Source organism: Heterocephalus glaber, unplaced genomic scaffold (assembly GCF_053883595.1).
Source record: "Heterocephalus glaber isolate CG9 unplaced genomic scaffold, H.glaber_assembly_v1.0 deba00001460, whole genome shotgun sequence".
Lineage (NCBI taxonomy): Eukaryota > Metazoa > Chordata > Mammalia > Rodentia > Bathyergidae > Heterocephalus > Heterocephalus glaber.
In genome coordinates this window covers 9323885-9335329 of record NW_028258307.1, presented here as the reverse complement: position 1 = coordinate 9335329, position 11445 = coordinate 9323885, and the positions used below count along the sequence as shown (strand labels likewise).

General features: G+C 39.9%; 1 long non-coding RNA gene across 2 annotated transcripts in view; it reads right to left on the bottom strand.

The window, feature by feature from the left end:
* Positions 1 to 5537: 5537 nt before the first annotated feature.
* The window catches only part of LOC101705899 (uncharacterized), a 46318-nt gene continuing 40410 nt past the window's right edge, over positions 5538 to 11445 (bottom strand). For both annotated transcript variants that reach the window (XR_205409.4, XR_001183719.3), the window contains one exon: positions 5538 to 5640. This is a non-coding gene — a long non-coding RNA (uncharacterized LOC101705899). The remainder of the gene's footprint in view (positions 5641 to 11445) is intronic.

The window sequence follows — 11445 nt, the reverse complement described above, 5'->3', positions numbered from 1 at the left end:
GAGTTGAACATATGCAGCCACTGGAGGGCAGTGAGCCTTGGAGAGGGCACAGAAGCTGGGCACCTCTCTCCAGGCCTCTCCCTTCCCTTCTCTTTCATCCGGCTGTTTAAACTCAAGGAGGGGATCTTGAGAACCCTGGTTTCTGACTGGTCAGTAAGAAATACAAATCACCTTGTGGGACTTGCAACTGGGATTTGAAGTGGGTACAGGCTGAGTCTTTAACCTGAGGGAACTGACACTGAGTAAACTGGGTTAAATTGTAGGACACCTAGTTGGGCATCCACAAGAGAACTGCTAGAAGCACCCCGACATAGCTCCTGTCAAAAGTGAAGTATTATGTGGAATGGTGAGCTTGAGAGCGGGGAAAACAGCTTTTCCTTGTTTTATGCTTGGTGAGGCAGAGACACTTTGATCTTTTGATTGGTACCCATCACATCCTTTTGGCTCCAAGACCTTGTGTTCCTGGACTTCTGCATCATTTCTGAGCTTGTATCACATGCCTGGCCTCCTAGCCTGCTTATCTCACTGTGCCTCTGGCCCTCCACCCCTGTTTCTAGTAAGCATTGAAGAGAAAAATGATGTAGGCAAGTGGGAGGGGTAGGGGAAAGGAAAGAAGGGAATGGAATAATATGAGAAAGTGAAAAAAAGGAAATAAAGTCTTTATAAATAGGGAGGGATGGAGGGGTTGAAGGAAGGGCAGGAGAGTGGGGAAAAAATAAGAACCAAGAGAGATTATGTAAAGGTGCAAATTTCCAATGATGAATATCATCATATTGTACACCTAAAATGTACCAATAAAATTAATTTTTTTAAAAATGATGTGGGACAGGAGCCCAGTCAGGAAAAGGAAGGCAGTGTCCTGGAGTGTGAAGAGAGGAGCAAGACCAACACAGAGGGGTAAAGTAGGCTGAGGGGATGGTGCTGAGCACGGGCTGCCCAGCTCTCTCTGTGCTGCTCCCTCCACTATCTGGTGTCCTTTGTGCTCAAGCAAACAAAGCTGATCAGTTCTTGGCAGCTAGGAAGCAGAGCACCAGAGAAATCTCCAGGAAGGAAGGAGCCAGGGACCCGATTTAATCCCCCAGGTCGCTCCTCCACACCCAGAAGTATCTCCCAAGCCAATCAAGTTGACAGTTAAGCTTAACCATCACAGAGTCACTGAGTGGAGTCATCTCTTTATCATGCTGTCATTATTTGTCCACCCAAACAACATGGCAGACCCCAGCAAAACTGTCACAATTGCAGCGCTGTGTGCTGTGTGAGGCACAGAGTCTTCCTTCACAGGGTATTTTGAAAAAGGAACCTATCAAGGCATAATCTCCCCCTTGCCTCAACCCTGTGCAGTGTGGGAAAGAATTCAAGCCACCAGTGGGCGCCTCTGCCTCCTCTTGTCCAATACCATCTTAGAAGAAGCAGCAATTGCAGAGACAAACCAGGAACATTTCAGCGCTCCTAAGTATGTCCCCTGCAGGGCAGAAGTGAGTGTCCAGCCAAAACCCATGTGAGAATAAACTACAGGACAACTTACAAGGAGACTAGGTTAGTATTAGCAACTGCGTCCTGGCTAAGCATGACTAATTGCTTTTACTTGGGAAAGGAAGCCCAGCCTTGCACTAAGGTGAGTCCTGGTGCCAGGCTAGATTCTACAGGAATGGCTGCCACAAGCCACTATTGCTCCCCACCTTTTAGGAGGAGCACTGACTGCCCACGCTTTTAGTCTGAGTCTCATCCTGTTTCTCTCCAGTCTCCTGCTTTTATTTGTTTTTTCTTCCTGATTTATAACATCTGACCTTATCCATATCACCTCCTACATCTCGTTCTCCCTGATTGAGTTCCCTGGCATCTTTCCTCCCACCAAACTGCACAGACATGAGAACAAGTTCTAGCCAACAAAATGGAAGTATGTATCTCCTAGCTGCATTCCCAGAAGGCCTATTGTGTTACCCAGTCCTCTCTCCTACATACTTATATGTCCACAAACAGCCTCCTGCACACAAGAGGAGGTGGTTCCAGCCCACCACCACTACAGATACTAAAAGCTGTAAGTACTCAAGTCCTTTATATGAAATTTCGTAATATTTGTGTAAGACTTACAAGCATGCTCATGTATTCTTCAGTCACCTCTATATTATTTATAATGCCTAACACAATGTGAGTGCTGTGTAAATAATTGTTATACTATATTAAGGAATACTGATAATTTAAAAAGTATGTACATGTTTAGTAAAGACACAATTTAAAAAATATTTTCAATCCATAATTGATTGAACTGTGGATGTGGAATGCATGGATGCAGAGAGCTGACTGTGTATGTACATATCAGTACATATGTGGCATACACATATCAGTACATGTGTCCACACACATATCAGTACACATGTACAAACACATATCATGTACCTATGTACATATGTATCAGTGCCTCTGTCCATATACATATCAGCACATGTGTCCACACATATATCAGCATATATGTTAGTACACATACCAGTATATGTGTCCATACAGATATCAGTATACACGTACACACATATCGGTCCATATGTGCGTACATACATCAGTGCATATGTACATAAACATGCACATGTACATACTGATATTTCCTCAATAGCTGACTCGGCAGGCCCATACTTTTTGCCTTCCTTCCTACTCCTTCTCCCTGATTACAGTGGACAAAGATGGCTAGGGAGGCAGCACCCATGTTCTGGCTTTCTGGAAAGCAACACGAAACCAATGCAGGGCAGGATGATTGAGGCAGCTAAGTTTCTACCTCACATCTGAGGCCTGCCAATCCAGCCCCAGACTCCCACCTTGTATTTCTTGTCAGGTGAAAAAACAGTGTCTATTTTGTTAAACTACTGCTGTCCATTCTCTGTTACGAGCAGCCAAACTTGATCCTAAGGGACACATATGTCATATCAGTTATTTTCCAAAATGTCTTCAGAAACATAGTTTCTTATTGTTTTATGGACTCAATCATGTTTCCTCAAAAGTTCTTACTCAGAATGTGACCATGTTTGGGGATGGAGGTAATTATATGAAATGAGACAAAAAGGGTAACCCAATATAACTGGTGTCCTTAGAAAAAGGGAAAGTTGGACTCAAGACACAAACACACAAAGATATAGGAAGAAGATGGCCATCTATAAGCCAAGGACAGGGATCTGAAATAGATGCTGCCCTCGCTGTCCTTTGAAGAGACTGCTGACATTTTGGTTTCTGGCTTCTACCCTACAGTTTCTGTTGTATAAACTACCCAGTCTGTGGTACCTTATGATGGCAGCCCTAGAAAACCAGCACAGAAACTTGCATTTCCTCCCTGTGGTGTCTTAACCTCCCTGAGTGAGGGGCTTAGCAGTTGGACAGCCTACACCTGAATTACCTGAGTTGTCTGTAATTGATGGAGTGGGGGGTTCAGAATCTGCATTTTCACAAGGTCTTTTGGTGACTCTCAAGTGTGCTGTAGTTCAAGAACCAAGAGTTTAGCTCTTCAGTGTCACAAAAGTGAAAACAAGCATGAGAGAGGAAAGATGGACAATCCACTGACAGGTTGAGGAGGGAGAAGAATATTTAAGGGCAGGAGTCAAACCGAGGTGAGACTGAGTCATTCCAGAGGAGCAGTGTGAGCAAAGATTCCAAGGTGGGAAAGACAGGAGTGTGCTTGGTGACAAAGACAGTACGGTATATTAGTGACCTCAACTAGCATATGTGATATTTTATAGCTTACACAGAAGTTTTAATCCTAATATCTCATAATTACATTAATAGATTTTAAACCTCACCTGATAGCCTTGCAGGGTGCAGTAGCCAGGGAGGTTTATAGGTGAGGTTACAGGTCATATTTCTCCTCTCAGTTTTTTCTTGTCTCCATTCTACGGGGGAGGGGGGAGCACTGAGTCTAGGTACTAGAAGAGTGGGTGCAGGTTGTCAAAGTTTCCATGGATTTTTGAGCAACCAGAAAGCCCAGAATCCAGCCCACCTCAGGTCATGCCCCAGCAGCAGGGAGCTGTGTCACCCTGAGGTGCCTCAGCTCTTTGTCTGCATTTTCTATGGGCTGATGGGGAGCAGGTATTAGGAAGGAATCACAGGAAATAGTCCTTGGAGAGCAACCTAAGCTATAAACAACAGGAATCACAGAAAGGGGCATCTTTCTCTCTTCCATTTGTATATTTAAGACCCACTTTCCAAAGGTCTGTGGCTGCTCTAATTAAGGGCACTCCAGCAAGCAGATGTGCTGATGGGAAGAGATGGGGACTTCAGGATGTATCACATATTCCGTTTCCTTAAGGAAGTGCCCTCTGGCCCTATCAACCCACCTGGAGTAATTTTGGGGCAAGGTAGGATTTCCACCTTGGGACAAGTATGCTTCCTTCACATCAATGTGCAGCAATAAAAAGGTAACAGGGAAAGATGGCTGGGCATGGGTCAACCTGGTCATGCCAAAGCCATGACATTGCTTACTGCTGAGACCATAAGTCTGTGTGACTTTCTGTCTCTCTGTCCATCTCTAGGGCTATCTTTATCTCTTTCTCTAAGTATTTAAGTCTGCTTCTATAATGCCCACAATATAAAGGAATGAAATAAATACTCAAGGGAGTGATTCAGTTAAGGAGACTCAGAGGAGAATGTAGGAGTAAAAATGAAAGGCAAAATAAATTTAAAGACTATCCAATGCAGATCTTAAGATCTGGTACTGTTTGCCATCAAAAGTTCCAAAATGCAACTCTGGGCTTCCCAATAGCCAAAAGAAACAAAGGATAAATATACAGTTACAACAAGCAAACTGTCTAAAATAAGAAAGAATACTTTTAGAAGAATACCAGTTGTAAGCAGAAAAGCAGAACTCAGCTATTTCTGATGATGAGGCCCAGGAGGAATGTCTCCCTTGGGTCTTCCTGAAAAAGAGACCCTGCTGTGAAAGAAATATTCTTGGCAATATCCTCACTGTGACATTTGTGGGACTATTCATCTGAGACTCTCTATGGCTCAGGGCCAAAGCATAGAAAAGGAAAAGTGGTCTGGAATGGAAATATTTTGATGGTGTTCTGAAAAAGGGTAACATTTATACTTCCTAGAGCAGGATGCCTTAAATTTGAGGGGCTATGAGTACTTTGACAGTCTACCGAAAAGGATGTCACCTCTACAGAAAAACACATGCATGAACCACAAGACATCATGTGTAATTTCAGAGAGGAGTTAAAGGCAACTCAGGCTTCAGAAAATCATTCATAGACCAAGAACGAAAAGGCATTGAGAATGAGGACAGCTCTGGCCCTGTGGCTAGGAAGATGTTGCCAGAAAGGTCATCTGAAATGCTACTGGGCTAACAGTTTTAGTCCCATACTTCTCGACTGATTTAGTAATCACCTACCCTTAATCCTAGCATTGTACCATGAATCAATCACACACACTCTAGATTTAGCCACTTCTGAAAAGCCCCACCTATGACTGCATGAGGCTTGAGGGGGAGGCTCTAGATACAAGCCATAACATTCCACTCTTGGGCCCCCAAAGACTCATACAAATCCCTTTGTAAAAAAAGGCATTTAATCATCTCCAAGTGTTTCCAAAGTCTTAACAGTTTCGGCACTGATGAAAAGTCCAAGTCCAAAGTCTCCTCTGAGATGTAAAGCCAACAAGCGCCTATATAAATGAAAGAAAAGTTAAACACTTGAACATTCAATGGCATGAGATAGACATTACCATTCCAAATAGTACAAATAGGGAGATACAAAGGAATGGGAACAAATCAAGTGCAAAATGCAGCAGGGCAAACATTAAGTCCCATAGTTTCATATCTAGCATCTGAGGCAATCTATGGCAAGAAGTGAACTCCAAAGGACTTGGGTGGCTCTGCCCCACCCCTCTAGCACTTCCGGTGGTTGTAGCTCCCATGGTTTATCTGTTGGGGCAACTCTGCTCCCTCCTTCCAGTGTTACTCAGATGATCTGTATTCCTGGCTTCTCCAAACTTCTGAGGTCTTCACTGCATCACTGGCTTCACACTCACAGCTTCACACACTGCCCTCTCAGGGGCACCCTGCCTGGCCTCCCAGGCCTCTTCTGAAATCTGGGTGGAAGCCTTCCTGACCCCACAACTCTTCCATTCTTTAGGCACCTAAACCAACACCATGCAGATGATGCCAAGTTCTGCCACCAGCTGAAGCAGTAGCCAGGCTTCCTTCTCTCTTGGCTGTGGGGTTCCAGTACCTGTATAACTGAGCAATCTGAACCTAATCCCAAGGAGCTTCTTCCCTAGGGTGAGGCCATTCTGAAACATGGTCCTCTGGGGCTCTCTTCTCAAAGGAATGTCTTTCACTTTTGCAATTCTTTGCAGGTCACAACTTTACTGGAGCTTCCTTTCTGGCCAAACTCACATTTTGAATCATTCTGCTGGGCTCTTTGCTCTTGATTCTCAACATAAATCTGGCTAAAAACCCAAAACAGTAGCCATGCCACTACCTCAACATTAGACTGCCTTGAAATTTCTTCTGTAAGATTAATTAATCTACTTTCTTAATCTTAGTCTCAGGTAAAGTCTCTGGACATGAACAAAATGCAGACAAACTTTCTGCTAAAGTGTAACACACATTGTCTGGAGTCTAATAGCCAAAGCAGTACTTTTTCCCAGTAAAAACCTCTCGAGCCTGCTCTTTACCAGCAAGATTTCTATCAGCCTTCTGGTCTCCTGAGCTCTGACCAGAATCTCCCACCAAGTTCTGCCTAAAGTGTTTCAGCTCTACTTTTTCAGCTGGAATCTCTGAACCTTTCCAAACTCATCTCACAAGCCATTTCCTAAGACTCCTGAACCACATGGTCAGGTACAGTCACAGCAATGATCTCCTTCTTGGTACCAATTTGGTCTTACTTTGCTCATTGCTGAGACAAAATATCTGACAGCCAGAGTTAACAGGGAAAAGGTTTATGTAGCTCACAGTTTGTAGAGGTTTCAGTCCATACTTAGCTGGCTCCCAGGCAGGGTGGCATGGCAGACAGGCATCACAAAGAAGAAACAGTTTATGGCAGGCAGAAGATAGCAAAGGAAGCAAGGGACCAGATAAGCTTCTTTCTCTCTCTTGCACTGTATCCAGGCTACCAGGATTAGGGGAGTACCAAAACAATCAGTGAACTGGTATAGTAATCATTCACCCTTAATCCTATCACCCTTAATTTTAGCATTGTACCATGAATCAATCACACACTCTAGATTTAACCACCTCTGAAAAAGTACTACCTATGACTGCATGAGGCTTTGGGGGAACATCTAGACATAAGCCATAACAGTGCTGAAGAAACCAGCAACATAAAAATGCCCATATGCAAGGGAAAAATAAAATTGACCAAAAACTTGCTATCTTTAGTAAAACAACCAGAAAAGAAACACCTAAAGATCTGAAAATTTTATACAATAATTGTTCTACTCAGAAACTACAGAAAAAACTGAAACTTCACCACTACCTGTGCCACTAAAATAGAATAGGAGGCCTAGGCCCATAGGGCATAATGAGTGCTCCAACTCTGCTGCTGGGATGATGTCAGAGACCAATGGAGAGCCAAGATTTCATCTGAGCATTATCTACCAGGAAATAATAAGACACAATCTGCCTCTCTCACTGAATGTCATGTAGAACACAATGGGAACATTAAGGAGTCAGGCCAACTCTTCCTAGACTGATCAGTAGAGGCTCAGCAAAAAGCAGAATTCCCACCTCCACTTAGCTATACCCAGCAGCATCCTTCTAGGGCATCAACAGAGACCAAGTGGACAGCCTGGATTTCTCCTTCTACCTGGCAGTAACAAGATGGCAGCCCCCTTCCCCTCCTGGTTGGTATTAGAGGAAGTTATCTAAATCCAGAGGTTTAAACAAAACATAGTCTCATACCATGATGCCTGAGTGTTCCAATTTCATTAGAAAATTGTTGTAACCAAGAACTAGAAAGATCTCAAACTCAATGGAAAAGATCATTTATAGATGCCAACACCAACTATGATAGAGATATTAGAATTATGTAACAAAGATTCAAAAGCAAGCATCATAAAAAGTTTCAGTAAGGAATTATGTGCACAGTTGAAGCAAATGAAAAATAGAGCCTCAGGAAAGAAATAAGAAGTATAAGGAAAAAATAAAATTGTAGAACAAAGGAAGACAATAATTAAAACAAATTGAATGGACTCAAAAGAAGAATGAAAGCATCAAGGGAATAATTCTTGAGTTGAAAGACAACAATACAAATTACTCAAACTGAAGAACCAAGAAAAAGACATCCCTAAAAAAACCTCTAAAAACCTGAATTCAGGGACTTGCAAAATTATAAAAATGATCTACATTTATGTTATTGGAATGCCAGAAGGAGAAAGAAGGCAGAGTTGAAAAGCTACTTAAGATAGCAGTTGTTGAAAAAAGACCTCACATTGAGGGAAAAAAATATAAGCCTATGAATTAAAAAACCTGAATTAATCCTAAAGAAGACAGTGCCTCAAAAATTACACTATGATACATCATAGTCAAACTTTTGAAAGCTAAATGCAAATCTTGAAAGTAGCAGAACAGAAACAATATTTACCTAAACTGAGGAAACTATTTACATGGTATCAACGTCCTCATGAGGAAGAAGCCAAAGGAAGTCACACATTTTTCAAGGACTGAAAGAAAATAGCTGTCAACCTAGAATCCCACATCCAGAAGAAAGAGCCTTCAGGAATGAAGAGAAAAATAAGACATTTTCAGGTAAAGAAAAACTTATGAGAATTTGCCAGCTAATCTCTTTTAAAATAATGGCTAAAGAAAATGCTCTAAAAAGAAAGGATATGGCAAAAGAAGAAGACTTAGAATATCAGGAAGGAAAAAAAATACAAGTGAATATAATAAACTTTACTTTCTTCTTGAGTTTTCTAAATAATGTTTGATCATCCGATCAAAAATTATAGCAGAATTTGAAGTAGTTCCAAATACATGTAGATAAAATACTTAAAGCAAGTATTCTATAAACATATAAATGGCTGGTAACTTTTCTTTATGTGAACTGGTAAAACGATGTCAATAGACTGGTAAGTCTACTTAATAGGATACTTAGGGAACTCCTAGGAAGGCTATACATTCAAAACCACTACAGATAAGTCCAAAATCAAATTTTATAAAATGTTCAGTTAACCCAGAGAAGGTAGGAAAAACAAAACAAAGAAATGTAAATGAAGAAAACAAGTAATAAAAGTGCATTAAGTTGTAGCATATAAAAAATTGCATTAAATGGAGATGATCTAAATACACTGAATAAAAGAGAATTTTTAGAAAATGTATTAAAAATATGACCCAAATATGCTGTCTATGAAAATTTGAAATTCAACTACAAAGGTAAATACAATGCAAATAGAAAGGATGGGAAAAAGATATATAATACAGATTGACTTGAAGAGAGGAGAGTTAGCTATTAGTATCCAACTAAAATAGAATTCAGAGCAAAGAAATTTAACAAACATAAAGTGACATTACATGACAATAAAAGGTCAAATCCTACATGTGTACATATTGACAACAGGGCTGCAAAGCATATGAAACAAAAACTTACAGAAGGAAAGTAGAAATAGGCAAACCCATAATCATAATGTAGAGCTTCAATGCCTCTTTCTCAACAATTGTTATAAAAACTAAAAAAAAAATTAACAGGGTATAAAATAACTCAATATTATTAACCTACAGAATTCAGTCTATATTTATGTAACACTCAATCCAATAAAAATAGAACACACATTCTTCCCAAGTTCTGATGGAACATACACCAATGTTGACCGTATTGCAGACCAAATAAACTTCAACAAACTTAAAAGAATTGAGATCATAAATGGTATCTTCAGTTGCTACAATGGAATCGAACTAGAAATCAATAGCAAAAAGATAAGCAGAAATTCTCCAAATACTTCAAAACCAAACAATACACTCCTAAATGCTCATGGAACAAAGGAGAATTGTCATGGGAAATAACAAAATACTAGATAAAAATCAAAATATAACATAAGAAATTTTGCAGTACACAGCCAAAGCAGTGCTGCAAAGGAAATTTATAGCGCTAAGTAGACGTATTGAGAAAAAGACTCAAATCAATAATATAAACTCCCATCTCAACAACTTAGAAAAAGAAGAGAAAAATAAAAGTAAAGCAAACCAACAACAAAAATAACAAAAATGGAAATCAATAAAATTTTAAAAATAAAGAAAATCAATGAAACAAAGAACCAATTCTTGAAAGGATGAATACAATCGACAGACCTCTAGACTAACAAAGGAAAGAGAAAGAGCAAAGACTCAGTGTCAGTATCACAAATTAAACATGGACTATTACTACAGACCCCGAAGACATAAAACTGATAGAGTAACTATGCACAAATCTAGACACACAAATTTGAGCATATAGATGAGGTGAGATGATACCTCAAAAATACAAATGACCTTCTCCCCCAATATGAGATAGGAAATTTGAATAGCCTATAATGATTAAAGAAATTGAATTCATAATTTATAAACTCCTAAAAAGAAGTCTCCAGACCTAGATAGTTTTCCTGGAAAATTCTGCCATATATTTTAGAATTAGCATTAATTCTACATAAAACAAAGAAAAGTGGAATGGGAGAGGAGTCTTCCAAACTCATTTTTTGAAACTAGTATTATCCTGATATTAAAATCAAAGATAGCAGAAAGAAGGAAGGAACTGGGGATTTAGCTCAGTGGTTCCGCCGCCTGCCTTGCAAGCACAAGGACCAGAGTTCAATCCCCAGTTCCAAAAAAAGAAAGAAGGAAGGAAAACAGGAGGGATGGAAGAAGGGAGGAGGGGGAAAAGAAGGGAAGAGAAGAGGGGAAGTAGGAAGGGAGAGGGAGGGAGAAAATCCACAGAACATTATCATTAATGAATATGAATCCCGAAATCCCTAGCAAAATATTAACATGCAGGATTCATCAATATATAAAAATGAATTATACACCAAGGCCAGGTGGGGTTTCTTTCAAGGATGTAGGACTTTCAATATTCAAAATAAACTTAATCACCTTATTAGCCAACTTTCAAAGAGGAAAAAACTCACATGTTCATATAAATTAATGCAGAAAACATATTTGAAATAATTAAACAGCCATTTATGAGAAAATCTCTCAGAAAAAAGAAGACCAGAAGGAAACTTTCTCAACTTTATAAAAAAAACTACTAAAGTCTATAGATAACATCATAATTTATGGTGAAAGACTGAATACTTTTTTCCAAAAATTGGGGAGAAGACTATGATGTCTGCACTCATTATTCTTATTCAACATAATGTTCGATATTTAGCTAGTGTAATAAGGTAAGAAAAGGAAACAAAAGACATACAGGCCAAAGGGGAAGAAATTAAACTATCCCTACTTTTAAATGACATGATTGTCTATGTTGAAAATCTTTTTAAAAATGTGACCTCGGGAAGACT